General features: G+C 48.3%; 1 protein-coding gene across 2 annotated transcripts in view; it reads left to right on the top strand.

Annotated features, from left to right (window-relative positions):
* LAMA5 (laminin subunit alpha 5) overlaps window positions 1-15,117 on the top strand; it is a 196,881-nt gene that overhangs the window by 118,760 nt on the left and 63,004 nt on the right. The gene's annotated exons all lie outside the window — the stretch shown is intronic.

Below are 15,117 nucleotides of genomic sequence, written 5' to 3'. Positions count from 1 at the left end.
AATATATGTACACATGGTGACTTCACCAAGCAGAATAGTGAGTGCAGCTCTGGAGTATAATACAGGGTGTAACTCAGGATCAGTACAGAATAAGTAATGTAAAATATGTACACAGTGACTTCACCAGCAGAACAGTGAGTGCAGCTCTGGAGTATTATACAGGAGGTAACTCAGGATCAGTACAGGATATGTAATGTATGTACACTAGTAACGGCACCAGCAGAATAGTGAGTGCAACTCTGGTGTATAATACAGGATGTAAGTCAGGATCAGTACAGGATAAGTAATGTAATGTATGTACACAGTAACTGCACCAGCAGAATAGTGAGTGCAGCTCTGGAGTGTATTAAAAAGATGTAGCTGAGGAACAGGACAGGATAAGTAATTTGTGTACAGAGTGACTGCACCAGCAGAACAGTGAGTGCAGCTCTGGAGCATAATACACATTGTAACTCAGGATAAGTAATGTAATGTATGTAAACTGTGATTGCACAAGCAGAATATTGAATGCAGCTCTGGAGAATAATACAGGATTCAACTCAGTATCAGTACAGGATAAGTAATGTAATGTGTGTACACAGACACTCCACCAGCAGAATAGTGAGTGCAGCTCTGGAGTATAATAAAAAGATCTAACTCTGATCAATACAGTCTACGTTATGTAATGTCATCTATGTATACAGTGACTACACAAGCAGAATAGTGAGTGCAGCTCTGGAGTATAATACCAGACATAACTCAAGATCAGTACAGGATGTGTATACACAATGATTCCACCAGCATGAAACGAAACAATGCCACATGAGCCAATAAAGTCCATTGGTTTTTACTACTTTTTGGAGCGCTGTTTCCATTTTTTATATCAGAATCAGTATAGCTGTGTACAGTCAGGGCCAGAAATATTTGGACAGTGACACAAGTTTTGTTATTTTAGCTGTTTACAAAAACATGTTCAGAAATACAATTATATATATAATATGGGCTGAAAGTGCACACTCCCAGCTGCAATATGAGAGTTTTCACATCCAAATCGGAGAAAGGGTTTAGGAATCATAGCTCTGTAATGCATAGCCTCCTCTTTTTCAAGGGACCAAAAGTAATTGGACAAGGGACTCTAAGGGCTGCAATTAACTCTGAAGGCGTCTCCCTCGTTAACCTGTAATCAATGAAGTAGTTAAAAGGTCTGGGGTTGATTACAGGTGTGTGGTTTTGCATTTGGAAGCTGTTGCTGTGACCAGACAACATGCGGTCTAAGGAACTCTCAATTGAGGTGAAGCAGAACATCCTGAGGCTGAAAAAAAAGAAAAAATCCATCAGAGATAGCAGACATGCTTGGAGTAGCAAAATCAACAGTCGGGTACATTCTGAGAAAAAAGGAATTCACTGGTGAGCTTGGGAACTCAAAAAGGCCTGGGCGTCCACGGATGACAACAGTGGTGGATGATCGCCGCATACTTTCTTTGGTGAAGAAGAACCCGTTCACAACATTAACTGAAGTCCAGAACACTCTCAGTGAAGTAGGTGTATCTGTCTCTAAGTCAACAGTAGAGTTGAGCGCGGTTCGTGGTTCGTGGTTCTCCAGTTCTAGGCTCGAGTGATTTTGGGGCATGTTCTAGATCGAACTAGAACTCGAGCTTTTTTGCAAAAGCTCGATAGTTCTAGAAATGTTCGAGAACGGTTCTAGCAGCAAAAAACCAGCTAAATCCTAGCTTGGTTTCTGCTGTAATAGTGTAAGTCACTCTGTGAATCACACTATTATGACATTTCAGTGTATAGTGTGCGTGAACAGCGCCTTCAGATCACTGCTGTTTCTATAATGGCGATCGCCATTTTTTTTTTTTTTTTCTTGTCTTCCTTCCCTAAGCGCGCGCGTGTAGTGGGGCGGGCCAGCATGTCAGCCAATCCCAGACACACACACAGCTAAGTGGACTTTGAGCCAGAGAAGCAACGGCATGTGTGATAGGATGTCCATGTCACATGTCCCTGCATTATAAAAACGGACATTTTCCTCCCAGGACGCCATTATCTGCCTTCTGCGTCTTTGGTGTCAGACATCACTGTCGCAGCTCCGTCCTCCTGAGTCCTATCGCCGATACAGCTGTATGCGCTGCATACACAGCGTTAGACAGCTTAGGGAGAGCACTTTCTAGCAGTCCTTTTAAGGGCTCAAACCGGCAGGGTCAGAGAGCCATAGGTGACAGGTCCTGAAAACAGCAACAGCGTCTTTGTAGCCAAGGTCAGGGATTTCCTCCCTGCATTTAACCATTAGGAGGGAATAGAAAGGCAGGCTTCCATTCCTCTACCCAGAGCACCACAATCCTGCCACTGTACCCTCTTGTCCTCTGCACACTCCAACTCATTATAACTAAGCCATTATACTAGCAAACAGTCAGTGTACCTAGTGGCATCCTAAACGTGGCTATTGGACTTTGCTATAGTCCCACTAGTGCAAAGACATTTGCAGAGCACGTCTGCCTGCATTGCACACTCCAACTTTTTTTAACTCAGCCATTATACTAGTAAACACTCAGTGTACCTAGTGGCATCCTAAACGTGGCTATGGGACTTTGCTATAGTCCCACTAGTGCAAAGACATTTGCAGAGCACGTCTGCCTGCATTGCACACTCCAACTTTTTTAAACTAAGCCATTTTACTAGCAAACACTCAGTGTACCTAGTGGCATCCTAAACGTGGCTATTGTACTTTTGTCTATTCACACTATTGTAACGATATTTGCAGCACGTCTGCCTGCATTGCACACTCCAACTTTTTTAAACTCAGCCATTATACTAGCAAACACTCAGTGTACCTAGTGGCATCCTAAACGTGGCTATTGGACTTTGCTATAGTCCCACTAGTGCAAAGACATTTGCAGAGCACGTCTGCCTGCATTGCACACTCCAACTTTTTTAAACTCAGCCATTATACTAGCAAACACTCAGTGTACCTAGTGGCATCCTAAACGTGGCTATTGTACTTTTGTCTATTCACACTATTGTAAACATATTTGCAGCACCTCTGCCTGCATTGCACACTCAAACTTTTTTAAACTCAGCCATTATACTAGCAAACACTCAGTGTACCTATTGGCATCCTAAACGTGGCTATTGTACTTTTGTCTATTCACACTACTGCAAATCTATGTGCAGCACCTCTGCATGACAACCTCCTGCTCTGTTTTTAATAAGCTATAATGATAGCACAAAATACTGCCATTTAGTGGCATCATAGAACTGGCTGTTGTATTCCATTAGTGCCCCACTGGTGACAAGCTATTTCTAGCACCTCTACATCACACCCTCATGCACATTTTGCTACGCTAATGTTATAGCAAACTCATGGAATTCATTGCTGCATTTCATAATTCGGAGGGATAGAAAGTGAGGCTTCCTTTAGCTTTTCCTTCTGTTCATAGACAGCATCTCCAAGAGCAATTTCCCCTCCACGTGTAAGTGTGGAGAGGCAGCTAGTGCGCATGCGTGTGCCGATTTACCCCAGCTGCAGCCTAATTACAGTGTTTTGCCTAGTGAGTATGCTCAGCCTGACTGTGTTATTCCTGACGCTAAGTCTTCTTTTCGGGATACAGCGCATGCTCCCACACTAAGTGTGAAAAGCCTCTTTGCACAGGTGCTTGCATTCCGTGCCGGGTCTAAGTCCTGTTTTGTGCCTAGACACCATGCTAAAGCTGATAGTCTTTTTTCAGAGACTGTATTTCATGCTACTGAGCATGCTCAGGCACTTCCTGCATCAGAGACTAGGTCCGGTAATGAACTCTTTGGCCCTGGCCCTGATGTGGGGGTCCCATATAGACCACAGGGCATCAGGTGTCCTCCCAAATGGCGTGCAGAGGCCCACACCTATGACTTGTCACCGCATTATTGATGGTCAGACGATGACTGGTGAGGTGTTTGGGTCATGGCAGCCATGAGGTCATCATTGAAGTTGCGTTTCCAAATAGGACGCTAGTTATGCCACTCATGACGTGTCACTCTACTTTTGTCTCCAGGAGGTGCATTGTGGTTCACCCTGGTTTGGGGCGGACCCAGGTTATAAAAGGGGCTGGAGCCAACAAGGAGGTGCGCAGTCTTCTATTATGCTCCGAAAGAGCACACCTCCATGTGTTGAACCCATTGCGGCTTTAGGCCAGAGGTAGGCAGGGATAGGGTGTCGATGCAGGCCACCACCACAGTTGGTAACGCAGAACGGTTAAGACCAGCTCCTGTCCTACCAGTCCTGCTTGTGCAGCCCAGTGGCATTAACATGCCTGCTGCTGCTGATGCGCCTGCTGTCCACAGGTGTGCCCCTACGCACACGGTCAGCGTACTCAATGGCCCCTGTGTTGTTAACAGGGAGTTCCTGGGCTGGGTGGGCATGTGGACCCTGTGACGCTAACAGGGCTCCCAGTCTCCAGATCCGAATGGCGTCTAAGGGTATGTGCGCACGTTGCTTTTTACCTGCTTTTTACCTGCTTTTTTGCTGCTTTTTCTTCTGCGCTGTTTAATGCCAAAATGGATGTGTTCTTCTATTCAAGCAAAGTCTATGGGAATTTGGGTTTCTTGTTCACACTATGTTGTTCAAAATGCTGCCTTTTTGTGGCAGAACTTTGGTCAAAAACTCAGCTTTTCAAAGAAGCAACATGTCAATTGTTTTTGCCATTTGGGTTTTGAACTGCAAAGCTGAGTTTTTGACCAAAGTTCTGCCACAAAAAGGCAGCATTTTGAACAACATAGTGTGAACAAGAAACCCAAATTCCCATAGACTTTGCTTGAATAGAAGAACACATCCATTTTGGCATTAAACAGCGCAGAAGAAAAAGCAGCAAAAAAGCAGGTAAAAAGCAGGTAAAAAGCAACGTGCGCACATACCCTAACTCGGTTCAGGCTACTATTAGTTTCATAGCCACACAGCTCTGTATCCTCCACCAAACCTTCCAGTTGCCAACCTCTCCTTTTCCAACTGGGAGCACGGTGGACACTGACTGCTGATGGGGATATATACCTTTCTCTTTCTTTTCTTATTAATTTTCGTTATATAGCGGTCACAGATTATATAACACTTTATCCAAATCTGCCAGTCCCACTGTAACAGATGGTGTTTCTTCAGCAAATGTTACAGTTGCTTAACCACCAAATCCACGGACCAAAACTTTTTTCCCCTTTCCAACACACCTGTTCCCCTTTCTGTTCCCCTTTCCAACAGCATCTGTCCTTTTTCAACTCATTTTGGGATATGACCAAAAGTGCAACTGTGCAGGGACACCGTACTCAACGCCATCTCAGCACAGCAGCCATCCCTCGGTCCCTCCGATGTGGACAAGTAAAAGACCATTTCCTCCTATCCATGACAAAGCGTTGAGATTCACTCTGTGCAGCACTGGTGTTTAGTGGAAAAGTAGAACTAAGATTGCGTACCACATTCTGCAGATACTCCTGTATACGTGCGTCCATTTCTATGGCAGGAATTAGTTCGCCAAATTTTGTCTTGTACCGGGGATCTAACAGTGTGGCAACCCAGTATTCAGGATTACTTCAAATTCATACAATCCGAGGGTCATGTAGGTAGTGCAGCAAGAAGGCGCTCATGTGTCTTGTGCATCCAGGAGGACCAAGTCCTTGGTGTGTTGGTGGCAGAGAGGTGAGAATCGTGCATCCTTCCTCTGCCCTCTCCCCACAACCTCGCACAATCGAAATGTGAGCAAGCTCTCTGTTACGGGGGGCTGTCTGATAATAACCGAAAGGAGTATCAGACAGTCAGGGTCCACCGTGCAAAGACTTTGCTGCAGACTATGGCAGAGTGCAATACCTCTGTTAACTCACAGAAGGATATAATAAGAAAGTAAAGCAATTCCTCCCTTACTTGGAGGGTGTGTGGAATGATCTCTGTTAATAATCACAGAGAGAAAGGCAATGTGTGCGAAATGGCACCTACCTAGGTCCGCTCTTCTAGTGGTGCAAAAGAGACGAACAGCAGCGTAAGCCGCACAAAGCTCCTACCTGCGTTCGCTCCACTAGTGTGCGAGGACACGAACCACTAGATATGGCACCTGCCTAGGTCCGCTCTTCTAGTGGTGCAAAAGAGACGAACAGCAGCGTAAGCCGCACAAAGCTCCTACCTCTGTTCGCTCCCCTAGTGTGCGAGGATACGAACAACTGCCAGACGCAGTATAAGGAACGTTACCCTAGCGGCAACGTCCACCTACGAGTAGAATCACAAGGCCCAGCCAGACCATGTGCCTCAGGCACCTGCCTATGTCCGCTCCCCTAAGAGGTAAGGATACGGACAGCAGCCGAAGCTGTAAGGTATAAGAACGCTACCCTGCCGGTAGCGCTCACCTAGCATAGACAGAGGAATGCCTAGAGGAACGCGCACAGAGCGTCTACTCATATGCATGAACCAAGAGGACTGAGCACCATGCGGCGTGTGTCAGGGTCTTATATAGACTCTGTGCCTCATCCAAGATGGAGGACACCAGAGCCAATCCGCTGCCAGAACGACAGGAGTGACGTCATGCTGGCCTATCACCGAGCAAGACGTCACAAGCACATGACCAGCGACCAATCGGCATAGAAGGTGTCAGAGACATGTGACCTCGTGTCAGCGATGATGTCACCCGCACATGTGCATTGGCTCCAAGATTGGACTTAGTCTCCGGCGCTCGCACATGTGCAGTAGCAAGAAATCTGGACTTAGTCTCCAGCGCTCGCACATGTGCAGTAGCAAGAAATCTGGACTTTGTCTCCAGCGCTCGCACATGTGCAGTAGCAAGAAATCTGGACTTAGTCTCCAGCGCTCGCACATGTGCAGTAGCAAGAAATCTGGACATAGTCTCCAGTGCTCGCAGCAACCGTAACACTCTCACTCATCTGCTGAGTCTTCCATGCCCATCGCCAGTTCGTCCTCCATTTCTTCATGGGCTCCTGCACTTTCATCAACACTTTTTGCTGATACTATGCGCCCTTGTTAATCCCTCTCCCTCACCATGACTGCCGCATAGGTGCCGCTGACCATCTGGACCTCGTAGATCTTGTTATCCCTTCCGCATATGACTCCTCCTGTACTTCCTCCCCTTCCTCTTGTCCCAACACCTGACTCCGAATAATAATTACAGTGTGCTCCATCATGTAGATGACCAGAATTGTCACGCTGAGAATGACATTGCCAGTGCTAAACATCTTCGTCGACATTTGTGAACTGTGTAGCAGGGTGCATAGGTCCTTGATCTGACACCACTCCAGCAGCGTGATCTGCACCACCTCTTGATCAAGTTATCCCAGGATATATGTCATACCGTATTTCAGCAGGGCTCTGCGGTGCTGCCACACACGCTGCAACATGTGCAGATTCCAATTCCTGCGTGTCGGAACATCGCATTTCCGGCGTTTAACTGCCAGACCCTAAGACTTCCGGAGTGATGAAAGTTGTTGAGCTGCTGTGTGCGCATGATGGAAGTGAGCACATAGCGAGCGTGCCCGCTGCACAAGGCCATTTAGGCCGTGATGGTGTTTTAAAAATTGCTGGAGAATTCGGTTCAACACGTGAGCCATACAAGGCACGTGTGTCACATTGCCCTGAGGATGGCCCGCAGCCAGGTTTGCATCATTGCCGCACACGGCTGTTAAGTCACCAACGGAGTCCGCTCCGTCAATTTGTACTCCGGTCGACAGGTGACAACGTGTTCCTTTCATGAATAGTGCTGATGATGGGAGAGTAGTCGATGCCAGCGGCGCAGGTGGACGCAGGTTATGCTCACCCACTGGGCTGCATTACCTTGACAGATGCAGAATCTCTGGCTGAATGTAGGTGGTGGGTATCTCACAGATGAAATACCATCATTCAGCTACAACCAATGGGAAGACACCACACCCTTTTTTATGCCCATCCTGTCTGCAGACCACTGCCAGACATAGCTATGAACCTCTGGTTAATTTTACCCCCAGTTCAGTTTTATGATTTTGTGTGCTTGTTACCTGACTACTTTTCCTGCTTGCTGTTTATGTACCTTGTTGGCCGATCCGCATTTCACCTCTGCTTGTTTTCTGATTAAGTCCTGGCCGTCCCATTCTGTTCCTGTTCCTCAATTAATGTTTTGACCCTGCCTGACTACTATTCTCTGGAATAGTGGTGTGACTCACATTTCCCATACATTTCAAAGTAAAACTTTGACCGCCTGATGGCATTGAGCTCTGCTGCCAGCATAGTAAGGAGGTGTGTGGTAGTCCTTGTGCGCAGTTTCAAGGAAGGGTGGCCTGACCACACAGGGTTTGCGCCAAGGTGGAGGACCCACACGAGGTTGAAGAGGCAGAAGCAGTGTATTAACTTCTACATACAGAAGAAGGATTGAAACAACTCGTGGGGACGGCAAGACTTGTACAGCAGACCCTTCTCCATCTCTCACCATAGTTTGCCAGTGCCCAGTCAGTGACATGTAATGACCCTGTCTATGCTTACTGGTCCAAGTATCTGTGTTGAAATGCACCCTGTCGCACACAGATTTTCTCAAGGAAGTGGTGATGTTGTGTGCGACATGCTGGTGTAGCGCGGGCATGCTTTTCTTGGAGAAGCAGTGGTGATTGGGCATCTGGTACTGGGGCACAGCGACAGACATAAGGTCTGTAAAATCCTGTGTGTCCACTAGGCGTAAAGGCAGCATTTCGGTAGCCAACAGCTTACAGAGGGATAGAGTCAACCACTTAGCTTTGTCATGGGTCGCAGGAAGTGGCCTTTTATTTGACCACATCTGAGGGACAGAGATCTGGCTGCTGTCTGTAGACGGTGTTGAGTAGGGTGTCCCTGGAAAAATGCAGGTTTGTGAGGAAAGTGCAGGCGGAGACATGATGTTGCCTTCATCTTGCCTTCAGATCTGTTCATCTTGTATCATTTTTAAAAAACACAGCAAGCAAGGGTTACTCCAAGCGGAGTCTACCTTTTTTCCAAAAATTGGGCACACAGACACCCCATCAGTGGCAGCACTTGTGCCCTAGTTGCAAACAGGATGTTTTGATTTGCATCAAGCACATTCAAAAATACGCCATAATTAACCGTCCCCAGCATGACACCGGGGTAGGTAGATAAAGTCTTTGCTGAACCATGACTTGGTCATCTTGGCTCCTTTTAAAAACAATGTAAGCAAGGGTTACTCCAAGCGGAGCCTCCCTTTTTTCCAAAAATTGTGCCCCACACACACCCACCCATTCAGTGGCAGCACTTGTGCCATAGTTGGACACTTCACAGCTAGATTTGCATCAAGCACATTCCAAATCCACAAGCATTTACTCTCCCCAGGATGACACAGGGGTTGTAAATTCCTTCTGGATCCATGACTTGTTAATTTTGATGAACGTCAGTCTGTCCACATTGTCACTGGACAGACGCGTGCGCTTATCTGTCAGCACACACCCAGCAGCACTGAAGACACGTTCAGAGACAACGCTGGCAGCTGTACACGCCAAAATCTCCAAGGCGTAACTGGATAGCTCTGGCCATTTTTCTAGATTTGAAGCCCAAAATGAGCAAGGCTCTATTTGCAAAGTCATGGCATCGATGTTCATTTGTAGATACTCCTGTATCATCCTCTCCAGCCGTTGACTATGTGTCAGACTTGTTGTCTCTGGTGGCCTTGCAAAGGAGGGTCTAAAAAAATTATGAAAAGATTCCATTAAATTGCTGTTACCAGCACCAGATACGGTCCTACTGGTACGTGTAGACTGTTGAAGATGACGAGACTGTCCCATGTTTGTCAAGTTACAACTGGGAGATTCACTCCCTGCACCTGCACGGTTGTTTGGTGGAAAAGCGGATCTAAGATCGAGTAACAGCTTCTGCTGATACTCCTGCATAAGTGCGTCCCTTTCTATGGCTGGAATTATGTCACAAAATTTGGACTTGTACCGGGGATCTAATAGTGTGGCAAGCCAGTAGTCATCATCACTTCTAATTTTGACAATACGAGGGTCATGTTGGAGGTAGTGCAACAAGAAGGCACTCATGTGTCTCGCGCAGCCATGCGGACCAAGTCCACGCTGTGTTTGTGGCATAGAGGTGCTAACCGTTCTTTCTTCCTCTGACATCTCCCCCCAACCTCTTTCAACTGAAATTTGACCAAGGTCCCCCTCATCTGCTGAGTCTTCCATGTCCATGGACAGTTCGTCCTCCATATCTTCATGTCCTCCTGCACCTTCCTCAACATCTCGCCTGCTACCATGCGCCCTTGTTGATCCCTGTCCCCCATGGTCCCATGCCTGGCGGCTTGGTGATGATGAACGTCTGGACCTTGGTGATGTTGTTGTGTCTTGCGCATATGAATCCTCCTGTAGTTCCTCCCCTTCCTGTTGTCCCACCCCCTGACTCCGAATAGTGTTTAGCGTGTGCTCCAGCATGTAAATGACTGGAATCGTCATGCTGATAATGACATTGTCAGCGCTAAACATATTCGTCGCCATGTCGAAACTGTGCAGAAGGGTGCATAGGTCCTTGATCTGAGACCACTCTAGCAGTGTAATCTGCCCCACCTCTGCATCTCATTGGCCTAGGCTATACGTCATGACGTAATGCACCAGGGCTCGGTGGTGCTGTCTCTGTATCATGTGGAGAGTCGAATTCCAGCGTGTCGATACATCGCATTTCAGGTGATGAACCGGCAGGCTGAAAGACTTCTGGAGCAATGCAAGTCAAGTCAGCTGCGGCGTTTAAACGGCAGAAGTGAGCAGAGAGTGACCATGCCCTGTGCAGAAGCCCATCTAGGCCGTGATAGTGGGTTAAAATTGCTGGACAACAAGGTTAAACACGTGAGCCATACAAGGCACGTGTGCCAGCTTGCCCAGGCGAAGGGCCGCACCCAGGTTTGCAGCATTGTCGCACACGGCCTTACCAGGCTGCAGGTTGAGTGGAGACAACCATTTATTAAACTCGGACCGCAGAGCTGACCACAACTCCTCAGCTGTGTGACTCTTATTCCCAAGACATGTCAAGCTAAAGACCGCCTGATGCCGTTGCGCTCTGCTGCCAGCATAGTAATGAGGGGTGCGTGATTCCTTCTGCGCAGTGAGAACGCTGGTGGCCTGACCAGGCAGGCTTGGGGCGGAGGTGGAGGACCCAGATGAGGTGGAGGATGCAGAAGCAGTGGCGGAACTTGGACAGACAGAGGATTGACACACAAGTCGTGGGGACGGCAAGACTTGTGCAGCAGACCCTTCACCATCTATCACCATAGTTACCCAGTGGCCAGTCAGCGACATGTAACGTCCCTGTCCATGCTTACTGGTCCAAGTATCGGTGGTGAAATGCACCCGTTCACACACAGAGTTTCTCAAGGAAGCGGTGATGTTGTGTGTGACATGCTGGTGTAGCGCGGGCACACCTTTCTTAGAGAAGTAGTGGCGACTAGGCATCTGGTACTGGGGCACAGCGACAGACATAAGGTCTCTAAAATCCTGTGTGTCCACTAGGCGGAAAGGCAGCATTTCGGTAGCCAACAGCTTACAGAGGGATAGAGTCAACCTCTTAGCTTTGTCATGGGTCGCAGGAAGTGGCCTTTTATTTGACCACATCTGAGGGACAGAGATCTGGCTGCTGTGTGTAGACGGTGTTGAGTAGGGTGTCCCTGGAAAAATGCAGGTTTGTGAGGAAAGTGCAGGCGGAGACATGATGTTGCCTTCATCCAACGTTGGTGCTATCGATGTTTGAGAGAGCTGTACACAATCACTTGTTTCCCCTTCCAAACCAACTGACGACCTACCAAGCAAACTGCCTGTTGCGGTTACAGTGGTGGAAGTTGTGGGTGGAAAAACAGGTGTGACAGCTGTCCCCACAGTCCTAGAAGATGACGAGCGCGCGGATGCACTGGAAGGGGCAGGCGGTGGATGGTTGGCTCCGCTAGGCCGCATTGCAGCACGGTGAGCTTCCCACCAGGCCATATGATATTTATTCATGTAACGATTCATGGAAGAAGTTGTCAAACTGCTGAGGTTTTGACCTCTACTAAGATAACCATGCCAAATGTTACAGATCACATAATTTGGGCGATCTTTTTTTATGTCAAAAAAGGACCAGGCTAGGCAAGGCTTAGAGGCCATGCGACCTGTTGATCCACCCCGAATAATGCTCAGAGGCAGAGTGGTGGCTGAGGATGCAGTTGTAGACGTGCTACCAGTGCTCCGACTGTGTCCAGGAAGGCGCAAGGTTACTTCGACGTCGGTTGCATCCTCCTCCACCGCCTCTGTTGACCTCCTCGAGTGTCTGACTGTGGGTTGACAGTAGGTGGGATCTAGAACTTCATCATCAATTGTTGTGTTTGCACTCCCCTCCCCCTCAGACCGAGCCTCTTCTTGCCCTGACCGAATATTTAAGTTGTCATCCCAATCGGGTATCTGCGTCTCATCTTCATCAGTATGTTCCTCATTGTCTATAACCACAGTTGTTGGAAAGGCAGCATTTTGGTAGCCAACAGTTTGCAGATGATGAAAGTCAACCTCCAAGCCATGTCATGCCCTTCTAAAAGCATGTAAAACACAGCGAGGGGACTCCAACCACAGTCTCCCTCGTTTCCACTAACTGGGCCACACACACCCCACTTGACTGGCATCGGTTGAGCCCCCTTTTGAAAAAGAAAAAGATGCTTTGCATGAAGCACTCTCAAAAATACGCGTGCCTTTCCCGTCCCCTGGCTGACCCAGGGGAAGAAAAGTCCTCGGAGAGCCATGACTTGTTCATCTTGGTTCTTTTAGAGACACAGCGAAGGGACTCCAACCACAGTCACCCTCTTTTCCACTAACTGGGCCACACACACCCCACTTGACTGGCATCGGTTGAGCCCCCTTTTGAAAAAGAAAAAGATGCTTTGCATGAAGCACTTCAAAAATACGCGTGCCTTTCCCGTCCCCTGGCTGACCCAGGGGAAGAAAAGTCCTCGGAGAGCCATGACTTGTTCATCTTGGTTCTTTTAGAGACACAGCGAGGGGACTCCAACCACAGTCTCCCTCGTTTCCACTAACTGGGCCACACACACCCCACTTGACTGGCATCGGTTGAGCCCCCTTTTGAAAAAGAAAAAGATGCTTTGCATGAAGCACTCTCAAAAATACGCGTGCCTTTCCCGTCCCCTGGCTGACCCAGGGGAAGAAAAGTCCTCTGAGAGCCATGACTTGTTCATCTTGGTTCTTTTAGAGACACAGCGAGGGGACTCCAACCACAGTCTCCCTCGTTTCCACTAACTGGGCCACACACACCCCACTTGACTGGCATCGGTTGAGCCCCCTTTTGAAAAAGAAAAAGATGCTTTGCATGAAGCACTCTCAAAAATACGCGTGCCTTTCCCGTCCCCTGGCTGACCCAGGGGAAGAAAAGTCCTCTGAGAGCCATGACTTGTTCATCTTGGTTCTTTTAGAGACACAGCGAGGGGACTCCAACCACAGTCTCCCTCGTTTCCACTAACTGGGCCACACACACCCCTCGTGACTGACATCAGTTGATGCCCCTTTTCAAAATGAAAAAGATGCTTTGCATGAAGCACTCTCAAAAATACGCGTGCCTTTCCCGTCCCCTGGCTGACCCAGGGGAAGAAAAGTCCTCTGAGAGCCATGACTTGTTCATCTTGGTTCTTTTAGAGACACAGCGAGGGGACTCCAACCACAGTCTCCCTCGTTTCCACTAACTGGGCCACACACACCCCACTTGACTGGCATCGGTTGAGCCCCCTTTTGAAAAAGAAAAAGATGCTTTGCATGAAGCACTCTCAAAAATACGCGTGCCTTTCCCGTCCCCTGGCTGACCCAGGGGAAGAAAAGTCCTCGGAGAGCCATGACTTGTTCATCTTGGTTCTTTTAGAGACACAGCGAGGGGACTCCAACCACAGTCTCCCTCGTTTCCACTAACTGGGCCACACACACCCCACTTGACTGGCATCGGTTGAGCCCCCTTTTGAAAAAGAAAAAGATGCTTTGCATGAAGCACTCTCAAAAATACGCGTGCCTTTCCCGTCCCCTGGCTGACCCAGGGGAAGAAAAGTCCTCTGAGAGCCATGACTTGTTCATCTTGGTTCTTTTAGAGACACAGCGAGGGGACTCCAACCACAGTCTCCCTCGTTTCCACTAACTGGGCCACACACACCCCACTTGACTGGCATCGGTTGAGCCCCCTTTTGAAAAAGAAAAAGATGCTTTGCATGAAGCACTCTCAAAAATACGCGTGCCTTTCCCGTCCCCTGGCTGACCCAGGGGAAGAAAAGTATAATGAGAGCCATGACTTGTTCATCTTGGTTCTTTTAGAGACACAGCGAGGGGACTCCAACCACAGTCTCCCTCGTTTCCACTAACTGGGCCACACACACCCCACTTGACTGGCATCGGTTGAGCCCCCTTTTGAAAAAGAAAAAGATGCTTTGCATGAAGCACTCTCAAAAATACGCGTGCCTTTCCCGTCCCCTGGCTGACCCAGGGGAAGAAAAGTCCTCTGAGAGCCATGACTTGTTCATCTTGGTTCTTTTAGAGACACAGCGAGGGGACTCCAACCACAGTCTCCCTCGTTTCCACTAACTGGGCCACACACACCCCTCTTGACTGACATCAGTTGATGCCCCTTTTCAAAATGAAAAAGATGCTTTGCATGAAGCACTCTCAAAAATACGCGTGCCTTTCCCGTCCCCTGGCTGACCCAGGGGAAGAAAAGTCCTCTGAGAGCCATAACTTGTTCATCTTGGTTCTGTTAGAGACACAGCGAGGGGACTCCAACCACAGTCTCCCTCGTTTCCACTAACTGGGCCACACACACCCCACTTGACTGGCATCGGTTGAGCCCCCTTTTGAAAAAGAAAAAGATGCTTTGCATGAAGCACTCTCAAAAATACGCGTGCCTTTCCCGTCCCCTGGCTGACCCAGGGGAAGAAAAGTCCTCGGAGAGCCATGACTTGTTCATCTTGGTTCTTTTAGAGACACAGCGAGGGGACTCCAACCACAGTCTCCCTCGTTTCCACTAACTGGGCCACACACACCCCACTTGACTGGCATCGGTTGAGCCCCCTTTTGAAAAAGAAAAAGATGCTTTGCATGAAGCACTCTCAAAAATACGCGTGCCTTTCCCGTCCCCTGGCTGACCCAGGGGAAGAAAAGTCCTCTGAGAGCCAT

This window comes from Anomaloglossus baeobatrachus, chromosome 5, assembly GCF_048569485.1.
Source record: "Anomaloglossus baeobatrachus isolate aAnoBae1 chromosome 5, aAnoBae1.hap1, whole genome shotgun sequence".
NCBI lineage: Eukaryota > Metazoa > Chordata > Amphibia > Anura > Aromobatidae > Anomaloglossus > Anomaloglossus baeobatrachus.
This window is presented reverse-complemented; position numbering and strand designations above follow the sequence as displayed.